Source organism: Pistacia vera, unplaced genomic scaffold, assembly GCF_008641045.1.
Source record: "Pistacia vera cultivar Batoury unplaced genomic scaffold, PisVer_v2 Contig754, whole genome shotgun sequence".
Classification (NCBI taxonomy): domain Eukaryota; kingdom Viridiplantae; phylum Streptophyta; class Magnoliopsida; order Sapindales; family Anacardiaceae; genus Pistacia; species Pistacia vera.
Window position 1 is genome coordinate 888,742 of NW_022196617.1, and position 23,837 is coordinate 912,578.

Consider the following 23,837-nt stretch of genomic DNA (forward strand, 5'->3'; position numbering starts at 1 on the left):
TATCATTAATTTTCCTTTCTTTTGAATCCTACACTTGCTCTTTTATATTTTTTTATTTTTGAATAAATATTTTGTTGTATTCTTTTCCATGTTTTAATTTTGACGGGCTAATTAGGCCCAATCTTTTAGGAGGATGGACCCCAAGTTAAACTTAATCTCGGGCCTAGTGGTGGATTACCCTTAACCATTAAGCCCATGAATTCTTGAAAGCTCAAACAAAGCTAATCTCTATTAATCTTTTGCAATTGGGTATTATAATTAAGGAACAATGGAGAATTAAATTAATTTCCAATTTCACTAAGTAATGTATTTTTAAACAAGCATCTCATAACGACACCCCTGTACAAGACCAAACCACAATGGTAATTTTAGCTTCAATCAAAATTAAAGTTAAGATCTTGCTTTGAAACTGAATACCATATCGTTTTCTATTGTATGAAAGATACGACAAGGTGTTTCTCAATAATCATGAGGTTCTCAATATACGTGCTTCACCATGAGTACATGTTGAACTTCTTTTTGTTTGAGTTATGGACATTAATGGTCATGCTAGACTATTTTCGTTGCATTTGGTAATGCTATACTACAGCACATTAAGGCGAGGGACAACCATTATGATAGAAAGCGTAAGAGACTGCAGCTCTATGTCAAACAGTCGAGTTTTAGTAAACACACGAATAGGATGCATTGACCCCGTCTGCAATTGCTTGTTATGAATCTTCATACTAATTGAAAACTCAGGACTAAGATGTTGGAAAACTTCGTGGTGTGCATTTATTGCTGCCCAAGAAGTACAAGAACGGATGATGTCAACAAATTGCACTAGGATGTCCAAAGAATACTAGAATGAGAAAGCCTTAGCCAATGTTTACAGAACAATACCCAAATATATAATAAAGCAAATACAGCAAGTTTTGTACCTTCAACTGCAAAATATTGGCCAAAGTAGTATCTGATTTTATCATTTTAACACCCGCAGGAGCCAAGGATATTGCAAACTACAACAAAAACTTCCGTACATAGGGCATCTGTGATTCTGCCCAAACTCTCCTTGTGTAAGAAAAGCAGCTGTTTCCTTGATTCTGGTTTGGTCCTTTCTCTGCACCTCTCCTCAATAAGATGCAAATAATAAAAGATACAGCCTCTTGAAAAGATGAAGAATTACAGAAAATTGTCATGACTTACTTCCCTCAAATAATAAACTCCCCTGTTTTTTACTCTGTTTGTATAACATTAGTAATGTATCAAAGATTGTCAATTCTGTTGCTTCCACAAATTCAGAAGAAAAATCCATGAGAAACCACTGGCAGAGCTTATAGCTAGTTTGACGACAATTGATTTTTTTCAATTTCAATCTTTATTCAAATTATACCCTCATTTGTACTTGAAAACTATGTTGTTCTTTAGTATATAAAAGGAACGACTAAGAAGGGTTTATAATCTTTGAAAAGAATTTCTTGCTCTAAAATATGCTGTTCATATTAATTTACGGTGACGGGTTTTCTATGACAACAAGCTCATGCAGAGACAAAATCAAGTAGTTTATTTTCAAGAAAGTCTAGCCCATAACCTGTCACTCTATAGAACAATTGTCAACGATATGCCTTGTTGATCGCAAGAAATATAAGATTAAACAAAAAGTGGAAAGACAAAAATTCTAAGTCAGCATATATTGTTGGACAAAAGAAAAGGAAGAATTAACTCATTGTGCCAAGCTCAATAGTCAAAAGATACAGAAGCTGCTTAGCCAAAACAAAAAGGCGAAAGTCATTAATCCCATGTTAAGTGTTTTACAAAAATGCTTTGATCTTTATTTTCCAACAGCCTGATGAAAAAAATTACCACCATAAGTTGATCTTTCATGTGATAATCAACAGCAGGTTTCTATGTTTGGATTAATATGTTATGCAACAGCACAGATAATATATATAAATTCTTAAAATGGGAGATAACATGAAAATAATGACACATTAGTCATGGTAAATATGCTTTTATGAATGATAATTGGTTGATCTCCCTAAAAATGGAGATGAGGTCCCTTTTATACATGTGTGACAGTGGTTGGGGTGTGTTGTATGATGGGGCTATTACATGCATAATCCCCGTAATCTGGATTGAGTGAGCCCTCTCCCATGCTTAAGTTTGAACACCTATACTTAGTTGATGAGCTTGTTTGTAAAGTCTATCTATGGGGGTGACACATGGGACGATATTGACAGTTAGATCTTGGTATAATTTGTAGATAGGTGGCACAAATCTTGCTGTCGAAAAATATCACAACTTATGCAGAGTAACGTATAAATTCTTAAAATGGAAAAGGGAGATAACATGAAAAAAATGGCACATTAGTGATGTTAAGTATGGTAATTCAGTACACTAGTTACAGAAGTCCAAGGATATATTTTAGAAAGTTTTACCAGCTAACACGGCTTGCTATCTCTCTTTTTCATGCCAAAAGCAACATAATCGGTAGAGAAATCAAAGGTCTTCCCCCTAACATTAACATGAATACAATATTTACGTGGACAATTACCAGATCAACATGTATAAGACATCAATATATATTCTCAGAAGATACCTTGTACATGCATGAGATTAAAGAACTGAACATCACACGAGATAACTCTAAAAATGAGAGTATCAAAAGAAATGATAACATTTTGATAGAGAGATCATAGAGTTTTTTTTTGCTTTAACATGGTTTTTACTTTTTAGACTATTTGAAACAAATCAATGAAAGAAGAATTACCTTTCAGTCAATATTTGCTAGTCCGCATCAAACAGTAATCACTCAAATTTCTCCAAAGCTGTATTTTGGGAGGGAATCTCACCAAACTCAGCATTTTGTTCTATTGAGCCCATATTCTCTGTTTCTAAATTGAAATTTCTGCCATACATATGCTCCATGAATTTGTTAAGCTACGGCAGAGTTACAAATTTCTTAAATTAGCTATCATGGTAGTAAATATGAATGAATTTTTAAAATCATGAATTTGAAAGAGATAAGGAAGGAGTTACAGAGGATAACTAATCATTATGATCTTGGGGCATGAAGTATTACACCACTTGGTCTCATCTCAATGTATGCTTCACATACAGATCTTCTGGAATAGGCGACTGTCAAATGGTTTAAGTTATTATTATGTTCTTTAAAAAAACTTGCAGATGGTTCATGGTTGCATATTAACCTCCAACTACTTCCATGCGTCATCTTAATTACTTCAGAAACTTGACAATAAACTTCCAAGGTTTAGAAAAAAAGAATTTGATATCTGATTAAAAGTCAAAAGAACACAGAACTTTGCATTGTCGCCAACATGATAGAGGAACAGATTGTATCTCCTTATAAATTGAGCTTCCGCTCGCTCCTGGCGTCCAATGGTGGGCTGGGAAGCGTCTTGGATGGGTTGAACCAAATGGGCCGGTTTAAACATGGTGCACATGGGTGGTTTTGGGGAAGAGTTTTAATTCGGGTGGAAGTTCGGGTTAGGCATCGAGTTGGATATCCAGGGCGATAAGGTGGGGTCGTGCCGTGGTGGTGGTGAGAGTTATATTTCCAAACCGTAAGGGATGTCGATGGCATTGACCCAAAATTTGGGGACTTCGAGATATTATCCTCTTTTGGGTACTAAATTAACCTATTTATCATAGGTTCAGTGAAACTATGTTTTGCTTAAAAGTATGGAATAGGATTCAGAATTGATAGTTTATAAAGATAAGTGATGGAATGGGAGAAATCCAAAGTCCATAGTTCAAGTCTTAGGTCAAGCAAATAAATGCTTGGCACAATGGTAATTTTTAGCTTCAATCAAAATTAAAATTAGACTCTTCGCTTGGAACTTGAATATCATGTTGTTCTCTAATATATGAAAGGAATGACAAGTTGTTTCTCAATATACATGCTTCACCACGAGGTACATGTTGAACTTGTTGAGTTATGGACATTAATGGTCACTGCTCGACTATTTTCCTTGCATTTGGTACACATTATACTGCAAGACATTGAGACGAGGGACAACATTTATGATAGAAAGCGTAAGATACTGCAAGCTCTATGTGAAGCAGTTGAGTTTCAATATACACAAGAGATAGAATGCATTTGGTACACGTTATACGCAAGCACATTGAGACGAGGGACAACCATTTATGATAGAAAGCATAAGATACTGCAAGCTCTATGTGAAGCAGTTGAGTTTCAGTATACACAAGAGATAGAAGCATTGACCTCATTTGCAATTGCTCTTGTTATGATATTCACTTTCCTTGCATTTGTCTGAATTTGCATTATTGCAAGACTAGTCTTGTATGTGTAATACCTGTTTGAACAATCAAATGTCCAAAAGATAAACATAACGTTTTATTGGTGGGATATATAATAACACTTCGAACATTCTATACAAAGTGATGTGTCAAGAATATAACTGAATGAATTAATAAAAAAAAAATTTCAAATTAATGAATACAATTAAATGATAGTAAAGGAATTGATAATGCAAAAATAGTGTCACGTCACTTTATATAGATCATGTTGTATAAAAATCTTGTAAGATATTATTTATATTAAAATGAGAGCTAAAAATCACTTTTCCTATTTGCATGTAATGTAATCCCCCTTCCAAATTATGACGCATATCTTTTTAATATTTCAATTCAAAAAAATTATATATTAAAAAAAAAAGAATACGGTTAATTTTGCCTTTATTTTGAATCCTACACTTGCTCTTTTATTTATTAGGCCTAATAAACCCAATCTTTTCAGAGCATGAGCCTCACAAGTTAAACTAACACGGGCCCAATGGTGGATCAGCCTTAGCCATCAAGTCTATGAATTCTGAAAGCTTAAACAAAGCTAATATCTATTGATCTTTTGCAATTTGGTTATTAGAATTAAGGAAACACAAAACCTATAGCCACAACAAACTAAAACCCATATCTCAAATCCCAACAATGATCATGCTAAATGAAACTGTAAGGACATGTTTGACACGCATATAACATAATATTAAGTAAATACATAGTGTTATTTGCATTGCATTCTATAATACAATATGAAAGAGTGTATAATGTTCAATGTTGTTGAACGGAAGTCAAAGCGGTAGTTAAACATGGTCAATGCCAATCAAATACTGGACGCTATGATCAAACTTGATTAACTTTGGTCAAAATCTATTCAACGATTGTCAATAGTAGTCAACATCATAATGCATTTACCGTTGTAAATTTAAATTTATGAATACTGATATTAACTAATACAATGGTTTTACTAGGATTTTTTAATGTAGAAAGATGCATTATTTAATTTTTGTACTAGTTAGTACAATGCAAATTGGTAACACTATATTGCCTTTTTTTGTGGATATATTGATCATGTTAATTATGTCACGTACTAAATATTCTATTGCTTGAGTAAATAAGAAAATTAATGATTTCTGAATGATTTTTGAAAGTGGATTAGATATTAAGAGTTTGCCAGAAATGAAAGCTTGAAATAGACCATAGAAAACATTACAATATTCAATTTGCAATTCAAAAACTAGTAATTCAAGTAAATATAATTCCATTCAGAAAATAAAAGCCTTCAACGAAGAACTATCAAATTCACTTTTAACACTTATCAATCCATTGACACCATAAAATAAAATATAAAATTAAGATGCATAACTCAAATATAACAAACAAAGTTTTCCCCTTTATTAATTCATCAAAACTCAAAAAATAATTGACACAACCAACATACTAACTTTAAGATATCTCCTGACATTTCATTAATTCTGAATCCTAACTTGCTCTTTTATTTATTTATTTATATTAAACATTTTTGTTGTATTCTTTTTCTATGTTTTAAATTTTCACAGGCTAATAAGCCCCATTTTTGGGAGCATGGGCCATAGAAGTTAAACTTGTCTCGGGCCCAGTGGTGGATTAGCCTTAGCCATGAAGTTCATGAATTCTGAAAGCTAAACAAAACTAATATCTATGGATCTTTTGCAAATTTGGTTATTAGAATTAAGGAACCACAAAACCCATTGCCACAAACAAACTAAAACCCATATCTCAAATACCAGTGAAGGAGATTTTTGGTACTCTGAAAATCTGCAAGTTTAAGTGCATTACTATCCCTCACATTTACCAACTCTAACTCTAAAGATGGGCCATGTTTCAAGTTCTTCAAAGAATCAAGACTTCTTAGACTAGTGCATGCTTTGTTACCATAATCATAATCACCATTAATAACGAATTTATTTAATGTCTTTAGACAACTCAATCTCTCTACTCCTTTTGGAATGTACCTTAATCTCCTTGTCCCACCAATTAATAGATGCCTCAAATTAACTAACTTTCCTATCCCTTGGGGTAGCTTTCTAATCTTCCTACAACCAGTGACATCCAATGTTTGTAGATTATATAAATCACACAATACCTCAAGCAATTTTTTTATATAATAATTATCCTTCAACTTAAGGTACCTCAAATGCACTAAATATTTTATGCCTTTTGGAATTTTATAATTATAGCCACTCAAATTTAATGTCCTCAGACATGTAAATTGCTCAAAATGTCCAGTTAAGTTTTTTCTGTATTTGTTCTCAATAACAAAGCTACGCAATTTTTTTAGATTAAGAATAGAGGAAGGAATTCTATCAAAATCACTTCTTGCGTATAAATGTCGAACACTTTGATAAGAAATCTCTAATTGAGAAATTGAATCACTCTCAACTTCTATTGCAAAACATTCATTCTTTGAAACAAATTGAACAAAGTCATGCACGATATCATGCATCTTGTATCTTACAATACTATCATCATATTCACTCCTTTCAAAATCTTGAAACAAATAACGCATTACTAAGTTTTCAAAATATTCTTCACCAACTAATTCCATTTCTCTGTTTCCTTCTACCTTAAGAAAACCTTGAGCCATCCATAACTTGATCAATATATCTTTCTCTATCACATAGTCTTTAGGAAATATGGCACAATAAGAAAAGCATTTTCTTAGTTTAGAAGACAAATCATAATAGCTCAAGAGGATAGGGGGGAAGAGTGCTTTTTCTATCTCTTCTGATTTCCATAAATCACTATCTAAGACACTTTGCCACTGTTCAGCCCCTTTTTTTAAATTCAAAAGACTTCCTAAAGTCTTTATAGCAAGAGGCAAGCCATCACACTTCCCTACAATCATTCTACCCATATCTTTTAAGTTTTCATATTCTGCACGTGTCTTTCCATAAAATGCAACTTGACTAAATAATGACCATGATTCCTCATCACCTAATCTTCCTATTTGGATGGTTTTGGTGCTTCTCATTATTTTTGCAGTATTCTCTTTACGTGTGGTCACCAAAATTCTACTCCCTTGAGAAGCAGACTGAAGAGCATTCTTCACTTGTTCCCATTTCCTAAAATTGTCAAGCCACACATCATCTAAAACAAGAAAAATTTTCTTGTCCTTAATAGATTGACATATGTCTTTCAACACAGTTTCTAATTCATCTGCATCTTTTTTTCCACCTAAAAGAGATTCAAGAATTGCTTTGGCAATCCTAAGCTCATTGAAAGGATGAGAGACACACACCCAAATTTTCTTGTCAAAATGGGTGTTGACCTTGTCATCATCAAAAGCCAATTGAGCGAGAGTTGTTTTTCCAATCCCTCCCATCCCTACTATAGAAATGGTAGAGATGGTTGATCCTTGACTACTCTCAGCTATCAAGTAGTTTATTAATGTATTCCTATCATGATATCTTCCATAGACCTCTAATAAATTAATAAAAGAGGTAGTCATTTCGTGCTGTGCTTGTCTAGTGCCCGTAGTCAAGCTAAAATTGAAACTATTCTTTTGCATGGCAATAACATCAAGTCCCTTGTTTAGAATTTTTATCTTGCTAGCAATTTCATGACGTAGGAAAACATTCTTGAAAGAACATACAGTTTTCCAAAGCTTGGAAGCATCATCAGCTTGTAATTTTTTGCTCGCCGTGATCCACTCATCCAACACATCCTCGATGTCATATGAAACGTCTTTGAGCTTATCTAACCAATCTCCCACACTCTTCTCCTTCATTTGTCTACTCTCCGCATCTTCAAGCACAGCTTGAATGGCCTGGAAATTGCTGGTGAGCTTTCCCACTGCTTTGTCTGCAGAAGCAAGAAGTTTCACCTCTTCAGTGGCTAGTGAAGCCAACTGACCCAGGATGGTGGAGACAAGCGATTCAGCCATAGTCAAAAGATGGTAATTGCTTTGAGATATTGAAATACTTGGGTGTTTAATTGTGTTGTGAAAATTCTAGCCTTCCATTTGTTTTTTATAGACAGAAAAGACTACAGAATCTGACGCTTCAATTATTAAGATGAGAAAATTAATGGCCACTCACATGGAGACGTGGAAAGTTATGCTCCAGCCATATTGACTAGTAATATCAAAACAAAATTATTGCTCTCAACAAAAAATTATTCCTTTCGTCTCCTCTACAATATATATATATAAGGAAAATGATTTTTAACCCCCCACCAAATTGAATATAATCCCCCACTGTTAAATGTAATTTTTACTTGACAAGTTTAACCCTAAATAATGACATAATTATTTATAAATACACGTAGTCTCTAGTTTATAACTTTGTTTTAATTTTTAAACTTAATTTCTTACATAAACCCTAAATCTAATTTTTCTAAGTCGGTGAAACTTTTTTTTTTAATTCAAATAATTCTTTGTTTGATAAAAATATATCACTAATGATGCAATATGTGTTGATTGCTAAGCTAAAATCATGCCATAATCAGCTAAAACATCAGTAATTGATTTTTATTATGATTTCATGTAATTACAACCTTGATTATATTTCCTTAATTTGTTATTTCTCACTTGTATAAATAAATCATTGTAATACGATTAAATACAATACAAGGTACGGATTCAATTGTTTGATTTTTATAGACCACAAGAAATTTGACTTCAAAGTTAACCAGTTAGGTGCTTGGTGCAACTCACCAATTCTGACGATTCAATTGTTAAGCTTACGTCAACACGGATTCAGCCAATGAATCATCACCGTTCAATTATTTTGGAAAAAGTTGACCACACAAGGTGACTCCGTTCTTTCAAGGTTGTTTTAAAACGTATTTTTAATAAAAAAATATTTTCTAATATTATCAAAATAATTTCAGAGTGAGAGAAATAGGATAGAACAAAAATAGGAAAAAGTAAATATTTTGACGTCACCCCCACTTAATTGTAAAATTGTAAATGGCTGTGATCTCAGCATTTGTGTTCCATTCAATGAATCATCACCGTTCAATTACTTAGGAAAAAGCCAACGCATAAGATGTTTCTACTCATCGGTCCAACCACATTTTCTCTTCAAAAAATCTATTCTCTGTGGTCCTCAGCCTTCAAGTGTGAACAGGAAGAGTGGCCTCCAAAGACACCAGCTTTGCCTTGGCCTAATCAATTCAGTCAAGCTCTCCTGCATCTCTTGTGCTTAAGCCTGTCAAATAACATTTTAATTTATCAGAAGAAATTAACTGTTGGACAGTTTTGATTGTGTAGACCAAAGGAAAAAGTTGGTAATTGTGCCTAGATTATATACAATGCTATTAGTCCAATTACTTGCACATCAACAGGACCAATGAGTTTCAGAAGAAAACCATGGAGGGTTGATGTACGTTTTGTCTCATCTGCTTGCATGAGATCAGAAAACAGAACATAGATGAGATAATTGCTGCTTGCTTGCAACCTTTTTTGTGCAACTGAATTCTTATAAATAAAATCCACGTTTAAAACTCAAAGAGGGGTGTAAACATCTCAAACAAGAGCAGAAGTACCCTGCCTGAAATATCCATATACCATCCTCACAAGGTAACATGGTCTCCCCTCTGTTCTATTTTGGCATCATCCCTCCAAGGTCCAACGAACTGAATTTTAATGTGTCTATAGTAATTGAAAAGTCTGCAGTTTCTTTAGAATAACAAAAGAAAGTATCATTTCCTTTAAACTCCAACAATGACATAAGTTGAGAAACCTCAAATGCGTCAACATTCCTGATCTTTTATCTTTGTGGAAGTTCAGTAAGTTGAAGACAATTACTCACATCTAATATTTCTAAGTTGGATAATGGAACCAATGCCTCTGGTAATTCTTTAACCTTCTTACAGCAACCTAAATGGAGGCATCTTAAAAGATTCTTTGTTTTTATTATATTCCAACTCAGTTGATGTGAGAGATTCTTTCGTCGGTCCTCTCCTAATTTAAGCAAATATTTTATCTAAATAATAATAAATGATGTCACCTCTATATACCAATACAAGTTAACTGAAACTGATATCAAACCAATTATATTTATATTTAGAGACTAGTTATTACATATTTTAAGACCATTCTACTCTGGTGTATATTGTATTAATTGGTTACGTCAGAGCAACGTCTTGCTTGGATTAGAGATGTGAAATATTAAAGCTTTGCAGAATATGTATCTGTCTTGCGGCCAAAAGTTATGTCACTGATTTCAGCTTGTGCCAATCACTTTGATGTCTTATAAAATAGCACCAAGAATAAAAGGAAAAACTGGGAATTTTTCAATTTCTATTCTATACGACATCCAAGAAAGAACAACTCATATTTTGCCCAAACCCTCTGCATCACATAAGGGTAGGCAACTATTTCCCCTGATTCTGGTCATCACTCTGCACCTCATGTTGAAAGGTCACTCTCAGCAGCATGCAGATTCTACAAATTAATGTCATCCTGAAAAGATGCGGCAATTTAAGCATAATCTGGTGACCTACAGTTCCCCTCGACTCTTGACAAATTTTCAGCACAAAATTAACAACAAAATATCAATTTTAAGAATTTTAAAAGAGCAAGTTAACAGTTGTACAAAACAACTACATAAACATTTAAAGAAATTCCAAGACTGATGATTTCACCAACTTTGCACTTGGTATCTGCATTTATTCTAGATCCTGCAACATTCAGAGAATAAGAAAGGCTCACAGAGCCAACACACAAGTACGTACAATAGCTAGCAAAGTTTGATACCTTTGGGCACAAATAAATGGCAAATAAATCCGTGAGAGCTGCTGTCCAGCGTTGACACTACACGAACCAAGGATTTTGTGACCTCATCTGAAACTCTCCTTCATATAAGAAAAGTACATGTTTCCCCTGTTTCTTGTCAATGCTTTGCACGTCATATTGAAGGTCATCCTCAATAGGATGCAAATACTACAAAATAACAGTCTCCTGAGTACAAACAATAAGCCTCTTGAGTACCAGTACCTGGTGTCTGTGCTTCATACTTATAAGACCATCATGATAACCCCCTTTCTATTGTGGCTGTAGTGATTAAGGAGTCAGCAATTCTAAAAAGTAAATAAGGAAATATGAAATTAAGCATGAACACAATTTGCAGAATGAAGAACCTTAACATGGTTTCAAAATCATTACAGCTATTCTGAATAAAGGCAGCACTCGTTCTTTATACTAATATGAAACTACTAAGATGCTTGGAAAGCTTCGTTGGTTGCATTTATAGCAGCCCAAGAAATATGAGAACTAATGATGTCAACAGCTTTGCACTAGGATCAATATCCAAAGTTATTCTACAGCTGAAACATTCATAGAATCATAAAGCCTTGGCCAATGCCTACATAACAACAACCAATTTCTATACTCAATTTCTCTAAACTTCGAGGTGGTTCTAAGGTTTCAAAACTTCATCATCATATCTATCCATTCTATTAGACGTACTATCACACAACTCCAAAGCCAACTTTCCTAATTCTTGTGGAAGTTGTTGAATTGTCCAACATTCACTGATATTTAAGTTTTCTAGATTGCATATTTTACACATTGTATCTCGCAATTCTCTTAAATTCCAACAGATACTTAAACTGAGGTATGTCAAACGTACTAACTTCCTTAATCCTTGTGGAAGTTTGGGTAAGAACGGTGACTAGTATCTAAGGTTTCTATATTGGACAATTCATATACTGTCTCTGGCAATTCCTTTAAACTCCAACAACGACATTAATTGAGAAACCTCAAATGCGTCAACTTTCCTGATCTTTATCTTTATGGAAGTTCGGTAAGTTGAAGACAACTACTCACATCTAACGCTTCTAAGTTGGATAATGGAACCAATGCCTCTGGTAATTCTTTAACCTTCTTACAACACTTAAAATGGAGGCATCTCAAATGCACCAACTTTTCTATTCCCGGAGGAAGTTTATGAAGGCAATGAAAAATCAAAACAGATGAGATAAAAGTAATTAAAGAAGGAGAAAACAGTTATGGGTCACAGAAGAAGAAAATAAAGTGAAAACTCCAAAATATATGCAGTTTGCATAATTCTATTACAACGTAGGACACACATTCTACACATACAAAGCAACCTCACTAAAACTTCTACATACTAATTTCGATATGAGGTCTCTAAACCTCTTTCATTTTTTCTTGCAACAGCCATGGCTACCCAACGGTGGCTTGCCCAACTGCCTACACACATTCAAGAGATGGCAGTTTTCCCAAAGGAGGTAAATACTCACAAATGTCGCAATCATAAAGCTCTAGCTCCCTCAACTTGATTAATGATACCATCCAATCAAAAGACATGGATTTGCCTCAGAAGAAGAATTTATATAATTTCTCTAAATTTGGAGGTCGTTGTAATGCTTCAATAATCATTACACCCCCACCCACCGACAATGTCAGATTCTGGTCACCATCGTCGGAATTTGGCATTACGACGCAGACCGATCGGATGTGGCTGAAAAAGACCAGATCTACGGTCAGATCTGGTCGTCGACGGCCGTAAAATGCTAGATCAACAAATTACTAGCTAGTTCTAGTCGTTTGTATGCCGTTGTGACAAATTCCAACTACCACTGATGGTGATTGTCGGAATCTGGCAATTATGGGTGGGTGGGGGTGTTTTTGTTAATTTTTAAACATTTTTTTTATGGGAGTGTTTAATTAAATTAATAAACTTAAGGGGTCTAAAAATAATTGAATAAAATATAATAGTATTTTCTAAATAATGAAACAAACAATTATTTTGAGAAACAAACAGTTATTTTGAGAATAGGAATATGAATAGGATATGAAATAATAAACCAAACGGACCCTATGTTTTTCAAATTCAATTTTCTAACTATACAACGGGTTTTTTTGAAGCAATCATATCTCGAATTTATACACTATCTCTCTCTGTGTTAACATTTCTATCTACAACCAACTACAGGTGGGGTTGCTGCTTAATCACTTCGCCATTTGGGGAAACTTGGCCCACTATGAGTGATGTGACTCTCCATTGAGAAGGCCAATTTCTCCAAAAGAATTTTCATGAAGAGTCCACTGTATTTGACGCCCCACTTAATTGCTCTTTAGCACTCCTCTCTTTGTTTCTTCTTTTTTAATTATAGTAGCCATGTTTGGGTTTGAAATGTTAAGGGCTAGCTTATATGCACTTTAGTTAATTCTCCAGAGAGACTAGTGTAGCAATCCACCGTTATGATTATCCACTTAAATCGCAGATGTTAAAATAAGGAATCAAACTTGAGATTGTGCATCTATCCACATTGTCTCCAAATTGCCCTAACCATTTGGGCTATCCAAGGATGAATTACTTAATTGTTTTTCAGTCGTCATCTTTTTGCTCATTCCTTTTTAATTATAGTAACCATATTTGGGTTTGAAACGTACATGGAACTTCTAATCAGATCCTGACATTATACTATAAATATAAGGTATTATATAGAAAAGTATTGAGAAAATATATTTTTCAATACAATATCAGTAGAAAACAGTGTAATGCTACTATCCTCTATGGAGAAGAAGAATATGTAACTTGTCTTGTGGTCCGGAGTAGTATTGGTCAGTAATAGGTAAGTTCAAAGTGAAGTAGTGAGTATTCATTGCAATTGAAGGACAAAAGCTATCTAGGTCATTGACTTTAGGTTTCAAATGAGTTGTGTCTGGCCACCAAATTTGAAGAGAAGGAAGCCATGACTTTGCTTTAATTCCTTGGCTACAATTAATGCTTTCTACATCAATGGCGATAATTATTAATGTCTATTGTAATTTAGGCATTGCTCCATTAACCATGATTATGTTGCCCTGTCCTATGCTTTTTCATTCGGTTTCTTAATCAAGCTATGAAAATTTCAATAAAAGTACCAATAATCGTGGATGTGTTAGTGAGCGGTTCTGCTAACCTTATTGGCCCAATATTGTCAATGGGCTATTGCTATTGATTGCTTGTGGATTATGGTTAATATTTATGAACTTATATCACAGTTTAATTTTTTAGAAAACTGAAATAACCAAGTAACAGTGTCCAAATCAAGGACACAATCAAACAGCAAGTTATAACCAGAAAAAAAAAAAAAACAGTCAAGGCAAAAACACAAAGGGCACAATGATTTACGTGGTTCGGCCAATATGCCTACATCCACGGGTGATGATGTTGGGTTCACTATATGAGATGGTACAAGAATTACATAACACTCTCACACGCCTTCCAATAAGTTTAGGATCGAAAGCAAACTCTACCTCAAACCACAATCAATCCTAGAGAAACTGTTCTAATATAAGAGCAGAAAATCCATGTGTTTCTCTGCACAATCTATGTTATGTTTTTTACTAGCCCCTTGTTATGTATGAAACAAGATTATCTCAAGGCTTAAATAAGTATACAAAGGAAAAACACCATTCTGCACTTAATAAAGAGTTGCCAAATTTGACCAATATTCAACCACCTATTGGTTTCATGACACAATTTAAGCAACATCCTGATGATTATACAAGCTCCCTTTTGAACAAAATTCATAGCGTGATGCCTTAATTTCTGTTTCAAAATTTATATTCTCTCTGTTGTCTTCAAGGCTCATCAAAACTTTTGATGATAACATTGGAATAACGGAGAACATCCTGTGCAAGCTCTGTTATTGTGATATACAATGTTAAGAAAAACTCTGGTAATTGAAAAAAAATAATAACACAAAATGATCTGGATAATTTTCCAAAATAAACTTAGTCATTTTGCAGACTAAAGATTGTCGAGGAGACATTACCTTTTCGACAACGGTGATCTTGTAGATAAAAGAACTAATTCTACAAAGCTTGACATTTGATATAGTGTTGAACTTTCATTACTGCATCAAGAATGAGATATGAACACAAAGTATTACATAATGTAATTGAATATATTAATAGCCAGAAGACAACAACAACAAACCTTTATGAGCTGTAAAAGGATTTTGCTCACTGAATTTGGGGAGAATGGAAGAGCTGACTAACATAATCTGCACAAGGGGCAACAAGAAGATGATAACGGTCAGTATTGCAGATAAAAATAAAGAACATTCAAAAAGAATATGCTTCAAAAATTTCACCAGTTGGTCACTTGTTCTGACTATTTACTCTCTTTCATATCACAAACACCAATGCAATTGACAAATCAAATATCTTCTCTTGTAACACGTAATTGTGATAAGAATTCACAAAAACATAATTGCAAAATATTTAATTTCCAATTTCTTACACAAACAAAAAGACATCCGTAGATAACACAATTTAGCAAACTAAAGTACCTGAATTTGGGATTCTGGAAATTATACTATATCACGATATGAAAGATCCTAAAGGAGCTTAACTATATGCACTATTTCCTTATCAACTTTATGTCAAGAGCCACTTCGAAACTTCGAAATTTTAAGTCATTTTAACAGTTCTATAAGTCAACTTTCAGAGGACTAGCAGAAGGGGTGGTCATCAAGTAGCCGTTGGTTCTGTAGTCATTTTCACTATAGTGAATTCTCTGGGTTCCACTCAGAGAAATGAAATCTAATATTTCATTAATGTGATTAAAAGGCTCGGAATATTGAGAAACGGGTTTGGTACTTTCTGCATATGTTTAATATATTTGCATTTTTTAAATTATAAGTCAACAAGGATAGAAATGAAATACATAGTCGTACTTGTAATTTAGATTTTAAGACCTTAGGTGACCAGTGCATCAAATTGCATTCATGATTTAATTCGAGTTCACCAGCAATAACCTGTAGCCAAGTTGGTCAACAATTTAATAAATAAATACATATAAGAAAAAAACTAGTGAAAAAATTTGATCAAAACCAAAATTGATATGGACAAATGTAACACAATCAAGCAATCATGGCTCATATGCCCCACCTTCAACTCAAAAATATGCGGAATCAAGAGTTCAAGAACATATTCAACCCACTTGTATAAAGTTATTAAGTCAGTGGGTTGATGTGCGGCCTATTCTTATTGTAATAGCGTACACAATAATTCAGAACATTTACTGATAGTTTGGAATAATTCTGCATAGATTCATCCATAGTTAGCCTTACTAATTAATGGTTTTGGAATGTATCTACTTTCATTCACATCTATAGTTAGCTGCATTCTAAAACAAAAATGTGTTCTTAAACATGGCATCCTGACAATCAATGAAACTGTGGTGTAGAGCCTCTATTTGTGACAACTAAGGATGTCGAAAAGAACCCTATCATGTCACAAATCACTGCAAAATTGAACATTGATCATTATCAGAAAGGGAAAGCTGTCAATGCAGAAAAAAGTTTCAAAACCTATCGAGTCAATCATCACTGTAATATGCTGTTAAACACCATAGTTAAACCAAACTCTTGATACCTATTATAACCAAAGTAAAAGCATAAACAATTATTCCATGGTAGCATAGATACTCAAAAGGCACATAAAGATTCATATACCTTGTAGAAGTAAAGAACACACCCTTCTAGCATCAGCAGCCATGGCACGAGCAATAAGAACATTAGCTTTTGTCAGAATATTAACCACCATAGGGGTAGATGGCATATTCAAAACTAGGCAGCACAAAATAATATCTAATAATATCAGTTCATATGAAAACTCATTTTTTTCCTATCAAAATCAGCAATAGATACTAAAAGCCATTGCACCTCATATAGTGAATTACTATCTTCTACAAGTATGCAACAATCTGAATTAACCTAATCAATGGCATCATACTGATCTATTTCATTCCGAGAAGCACAAGGAAATGCAACACCACACCGTTCACACCAAGGTTTTGCTCCATCATAGTACTTAGACCGAGCATAAGTCTTTTAGTAGTCTCTGCAGATGCAACAAATAGATAACATCAATCTAAGAGTATCAAAATTGACAATTTGATAATAGAAGATGTAAGATGAACTGAAAAAACAAAAACAAAAACACACCTCAAACTTCTCTGCTGAGCTTTGATATCCCTCAAAAATGTTATTTTCATGTAATCAAACCCATCCTCATCCACCAAATATCCTTTTGAATCTGTGCAAGACAAGGGCAAATGACTCATTAGAAGTAACTATACTAGAGCCTATTCACTGGAAACGACAGTAAATAACCGATAATCAAGACTGTCTCGACAAACTTTTACAGCCTAAGATTATTATCTATATAAAATCTGCCGAAAGAGTTTTATTTGTTAGGTAGGTAGTTTATGTGCATCTATTAATAAATACCCTCAGCTTAACTAGTCTAGTCTTATTTATATCATAACAAAAAATTTAGCATGCATTGCAAAGGAGCAGCGAACATGCTTTCAGTATAAAGGTTTAGGATGCCATCAGAAATTTTGGAGTAGAAAGATGAAAAGGAAAATTTATAAACTTAGTTTAATCTAGTATCAATACTAATCTTATATTAAGATTCTAACTTCTACAATGTTCACCAAGAACAGAAAAGTACATGACACTATAATGGGGACAGCACCATAGGCAATAAGCTTTTGTAGAACATGCATTGCAATCTTTCCAAAACCACTTACAACACATCTGGACGAGAGATTCATAGAGACTATACTAATGTCAACAAACTTGAAATACAACTTTCAGCAATAAGTAATATTCTAAGTACTTACTAATCGATCAAGCAACAGATAGATGTTACCAAAACAATGAACAAGAGATGCTCAGAAAGGTAACAGTAAAGCAATGTATAGGTTCTATGAATTAGAAACATTAGATCTTAAATGCAAGTCAATAAACCATCAAGTAAAAAATGAATTCAAATTTCTGTCTTATGTTGAATACAGTAAAATAAGTCTACATTAAGGTCATGCGTTATCAATTCTAGTACGCATAAAATGTAATAATAGAAAGCTGAGTGAGGAACCTCAGTCCCTTGAGCTGCTTATTCATGTCTGCATTCTGCAAGGATAAGCTGGGCAAAGAAAATCTGCAAAAAAATTGGCCTTGATAAATTACCAGATGTTTAAAACAAGGGATAAAAAAAATAATAAAAAAATCATTTGCCCATGATAGCAGAGTCAGAAAAAAATGTGTGCATTCTCACATTTCTTCACTTTAGTTCCTACACGCCCAGCTACACAAAAATAGAATCAAAGAGTTGAAATAAAATATTAATTACCAGCCCATAGCCAGTAGCTTCAGTTCGAAGGCTAGAACCAGACAAAAATATCCTTGGCCCTTTAAGACTTCCCTACATAAAGCATACATATGAAGCAAAAAGTGAAGTCTTAATCTTATGAAAGTGCTCATTGACAGAAAAAAATGCAAACAACCACTCATAATTAAAGAAATGACTCCAAAAATAATAATAATGAAAAATAACAGAGAATAATGGGGATATAAGAAGAAAAATACAACATAAATTCAACATGTCAGACAGCCTCTTTCAAGTGTTTTTAACTACCTGAAAATGACCAGCGAGACGTCTATATTGCCCAAAGAGAAATCCCATCTCACAGGTGCCAACACCAGCTCTTCTGATGGAAGATACTAAAATTACACAAAACAGTAAATAAGGCATGGAGAAGTGGGTCATACAACTCAGAGACTTCAAAACAGATTAAAGATGAAAAGGAGGTCTTCTTAAGTTACCTTGTCGGAACCCAGATATCTATAGATCTCATTCATGAAACTTTGGCAAAAGTGCATGATCTGCCGGTTTCACCAAGAACTGTAAGACAAACTTTCGGAATTTCTTAGAAGGTTCTTACAGAAATACCATCTTAACATAAAACAAAGATCTTACCTCATTATCACTTTTTCCTTTAGGATCATAATCACTTCCACCTGCTGCCCCTCCAAGTTTGTATGGTGATAAAGCATTCTTTTATGTCTGTAAAACGAAGAAACTATAATACTGTACAGGAGTTGAAGCACTTAAACAATTTTCAATTATATTATAAACTATGAAAGCTGTTTTGTGTTTATACAAAAATTTTGAAACAACTCCGAACTCCAAGCCCAAATGCACCCTCTCATATGTTCAAACACTCTTATCTACAAACTTGAGTTTTGTTCTGCTCGTGCTTGAATTGATTCAGAAACTTAGAGATTTCATTGCACTAGTTATATTTATATTGATCACTATTCCATGTCACAGTTTACACCACAAATGTCTTGTGTGAAAGCCCCAACTACATTGAAGGCCTGTGAAAAAGTATGGAACAACAGGCGAAAGACATGCTCCCTCAAGCATGGCATTTATTAACCATGTAACGAAGTCAAGAAAGGAGAGAATGATTTTTAGTCTTGTCACTCTGATCAAGAATATCACAAATATGCCTCATTAATCACAATAATAAGAAATCACAAATAACCAAAAAGTTAAAAAAGAAAGAAAGGGAAGTGAAGATGAAAAATTACCTGATGATGGGAAAAGAAAAGGAAGAAGGACCACATTCTGCCAACTATTGAGCTTGTATCATGCATCACTACTGCTCAAGAAAACCACAAAGAGTTAGAAGTCCTATTGGAGTGTTGTGACACCTTGATGCCTGATGCTAAGAATCGCTTTCAGAACTTAGAAGATACCTTGTGTGCATGAGATAACAAAACAGAAAATTAAAAGAACTGATAGCATTATGAAAGTTTTTGCTTTAAAGTGGTTTTTAAAACAAGATTTAAAACAATTTGATGCAAATCCAATGAACCAAGAATAATTAAAACAAGGGAATCACCTTATTTCATAGTTTGTCTGAACATCATTTCTTCAAAAAAGAATTTGATATCTAACTAAATGGCCCAAAAGAAAACATAACTTCTATCATGAAATTGCTTTACGTGGAGAATAAGAGAAGGAACCATAATTTGTTATTGAAACATAACAAACCTTTTTCCTTTAATCGCTTCTCCTAACTTCTTTGTTCTATTCCATCCTTGCTCCTCGAGTCCAATGTCTACTAGACTGTTCCGTGTTCTATTCACATAAACAACATAAATAACAGGTATGAGTATCTCAAAACGAGATTATAAATATATTTACTTAATGACTTATGATTAATTAGACAAACAGAAACTTAAATACCATGTAATTTCTGAACAAGGCATTTGTCCATCCCTTAAGAGTAAGTATTTTGCTTCATCACTTCTCCCACCTTTGTACATTCTCTTTTCTTGTCGTAGTCCTGAACAAGTAAATTCCCAACTCTTATGACTGTGATTCACATAAATGACCTAAAAGGCAAGAATGATTTTCTGAGAGGCAAATTTATTCTGTCAACTGATTTATGATGATTAGGCAAACAAGAATATCATGTCCTCCCTGTTGTACTTTGGCATCATCCCGCCAATGAACTGGATTTTAACTATTTCACAGTAATTAAGAAGTCTGCAGTTTCTTCAAAGTAACGAAAGGAAATATCAAATTAATGAAACTTAGAAGAACAATTTTACAGTTATATACAACAATTAAATCAGAGCAAAAGCAATATCAGAACTGATGATGTCAACAACTTTGGACTAGGATCTGAATTTATTGTAGCGCCTGCAACATTCAGGAAATGAGAAATCCTTAGCTAAAACTTAAAGAACCAGCACATAATAACATAATCAAGCTTTAGCCAGCAAAGTTTGATACCTTTGGGTGCAAAATAATGGCCAAATCATCTAAAGTTGCAAGCTGATTTTGACGCATCGCATGAGCAAAAGATATCAAACTCATATGAAAAACTCACTACTTGTCCGTATAAATCATCAGTGATTCTGCCCAAACTCCTCTTGATGTAAGAAAAAGCGCCTTTTTCCTGATTCTTGTCATTGCTCTGTGCATCATAAGGAAGATCATCTTCAATAATATGCATAATTATAAAAACAATCAACCTCTTGATAGATGGTGCAATTGAAGAAATACTAAACATCTCAAAGACTTGAATTCCGTGTTGCAAGTATATTAAAAAACTCACCAAACGAATTCTGTAAATGAGGTATCCGTAACTCTACCAAAACTCTGTTTCGTAAGAGAACATGCAGCTGTTTCCCCTGATTCTGGTCATATTGCTGCTCATAACGCTGGAAGGCCATCCTCAATAGTATGCATACAATATAAACAAGCAGCCTCTTGACAAGATGAGGCAAAATAAGAAACACCAAACATCTCATGACTTATTTGGATACCATGTTGCTAGCATATGTGTATTATTTTGGCTTTATTCCTCCATTGGACTGCATTTTGTTGTGGCTGCAGCATTTGAGAAGTCTGTAATTTTCACAAGGTAACAAAAATAAATATGAAATTAAAAAAAAAGAAAAAAATTAGAATGACAAGCATTGGTTGCATAAAACAGCTATAACTGATAAATGAAGACAAAGAAAGAGCTCAATTTGCTAAACAAAGTACCTAAACATGGTTTGGAAATCATCCATAACTATATGTGAAACTTGGGGCTAAGATGCTTTAGAAACTCTCCATTTTTATCGCATTTATAGCTTCCCAAGATTTACAAGAACTGGTGATTTCAACAACATTGCAATGGGATCTCCAAAATTAATCTAGACCCTGCCAAATTCATAAAATGAAAAAGTGTTAGCCAATACAAACAGAACAAAACCCAAATATAAAATAAAGGGTTTGCCAGCCAAGTTTAAACCTCCAATTGCAGAACAATAGCCAAAGTAGAGAGAGCTGTGATCTGATTTCAGTTAAAGATCCCTGTTACTCCTATCAAGAAAGGATCATCTCAAGATGCTAGGATCTAACTGAGAAAGTTTAGCAACCACCATCTGCAATGACTTGTATAGATATAAAACACAAAGGTTTAATCAACAGCCCAGGCACGAGGGTCATCAGTCAAATACTTCTTTCATTATCTGTTGAGAGAGATGGGAAAGCTGAAATTACTTCCCAATGCCATAGCTTCCCAGGCTTTCTGTCACCAACACACAGAGTGAAAATCGATTTCAACCTAAAAAGAACAAGTGATAGCATTCCTACCATTATTATTAGAAAAATAATAAAGCCACCAATCCAAACATTTGAAGCAGTTTAAATGACTCTTTGCCATCTACTTGAGTAAAAATACAGAAAATTATGTTAAATTAAAATATTTAATCTTTAATTTCTCACATTCTGTTTCTATAACAATAAAGTGATAATGAATTACATCAAACGTTACTAATACTCTCAAAGTGTGTTTCTTCACTGAAAATAAAAACCAGGAAGCATGACGAAGCCAAAGTTTTCTTCAACAACGCAAACAAAGATAACTGTACTTTACCATTAAGTTGAAGAGTCTCTGAAGCAACACCACCCCACACCATGGCTCCAAGTCCTCCATTACCAATCGGAATCGCATCGGTCTAATGCTTGGCGGGCCCACTAAACATAACCTTCAACGGCTTAGAACTCTCTCCTCCATCTCCAAATACTCGGGTTCCACAAGTCTCTCTCTGTGGCTCACCGCACCAGAACCCACTAAACCAAACCCAGAAAAAGGGGAAAAAACGATATCAACACCCATCACCAAATATTCTTCGGGGAAATTGCTGACACAACAATTCCACCGAAGAATATTGAAGACGATCGAAAAAACAAAGCGAAGATTAGAATATTGAAGACGACGAATGACGATTGACACAGAAGAGAAGAATGAAGTGTAGTTGGGTTTAATCAATATTAGAAAATTATGAGAATTTTAATAATATTTGTTTTTAAGACAATTTCAACCAAATTTTAATATTTTTTAAACAAGACAAAACATCTTCGTATTTATATGTACCAAAACAATTTTGCATTTATTTAAGTTATGTAAATCAAACTTTTCATGGATAAAAATAAAAATAAATAAATTAAATTGATATTTTGCATTTATTTAAGTTGTCCAAATACTTTTATCAATTTTCTTTTATTATAATTTTGCATGTCTTTAAAAAATATTATAATAAATGCAAAATATCATGTTTTTAAAAATTATAAATAAGTTTTTCATGCATAAAAATAAATAAATTAAATTGATCAGACAATTAGTTAAATAACCAATGTAATCATCTAAATAAGAGTAATAAACAAAACATTATAATAAGAATAATAACCAGTTTTAAGACATGATATAACCAATGTAATCCTCTAAATGAGAGTCCTCCCGAAAATAATAAAAACAAAATATTCATCCATGAAAATAATAAACATTATTGTAATATAAGATTTTGAATTACAAAAAGGAAAAGGGGAATGAATTTACCAATGGCTGAATAGCAATTGCATCTCTCACGTTGGAATATACCAATGACGGATAGAGACTTTTGGAATGTGAGAGATCTTGCTCCTATCATCTCCTGTCTCCTTGTAACGTTCTTTCAGAAAAGGGCAAGAAAGAATCTCTAATTGCTGCAGTGTTGGTGTTTGAAGAATTTGCTCTGGCAGTGCCTTTAATTCATAACACTCTTTAATTAACAAAGAATGAAGACATGGCATGATTGTAATATCCTTGTCTCTACTATTTGTAATCTCATGATTCCACTCTTCCCATTCTTTTAACCATTCGAAATGGAGGAATTTCAATTTGGGAAAGGCAACAATT

General features: G+C 33.7%; 1 protein-coding gene and 1 long non-coding RNA gene across 10 annotated transcripts in view; both read right to left on the reverse strand.

Annotated features, from left to right (window-relative positions):
- LOC116115792 (NADP-specific glutamate dehydrogenase) overlaps window positions 1-23,837 on the reverse strand; it is a 103,247-nt gene that overhangs the window by 67,633 nt on the left and 11,777 nt on the right. The window contains exons 11-13 of one of the 5 annotated variants that reach the window (XR_004125719.1): window positions 17,251-17,341; window positions 16,759-17,146; window positions 15,237-15,303 (exon numbers count right to left, since the gene is read on the reverse strand). The exons of 2 other annotated variants lie outside the window; for them this stretch is intronic. The gene's annotated coding sequence lies outside the window, so the exon portion shown is untranslated. Of the gene's footprint in view, window positions 1-15,236; window positions 15,304-16,530; window positions 16,548-16,758; window positions 17,147-17,250; window positions 17,342-23,837 lie in introns of those variants that run through there. 2 more of the 5 variants (XR_004125721.1, XR_004125720.1) reach the window with 2 other exon arrangements.
- On the reverse strand, window positions 18,781-22,881 carry LOC116115795. Of its 5 annotated transcripts, none has more exons than XR_004125725.1 (12): window positions 22,536-22,881; window positions 21,909-22,187; window positions 21,659-21,817; window positions 21,225-21,517; window positions 20,900-21,083; window positions 20,760-20,806; window positions 20,348-20,447; window positions 20,153-20,239; window positions 19,687-19,757; window positions 19,070-19,156; window positions 18,916-18,975; window positions 18,781-18,813 (listed from the first exon to the last, which is right to left on the reverse strand). It is a non-coding gene; the product is annotated as an uncharacterized LOC116115795 (long non-coding RNA). The 5 variants fall into 5 exon arrangements; XR_004125723.1 differs by adding an exon at window positions 20,001-20,055 and having other exon boundaries at window positions 20,348-20,806; XR_004125726.1 differs by lacking the exon at window positions 20,760-20,806.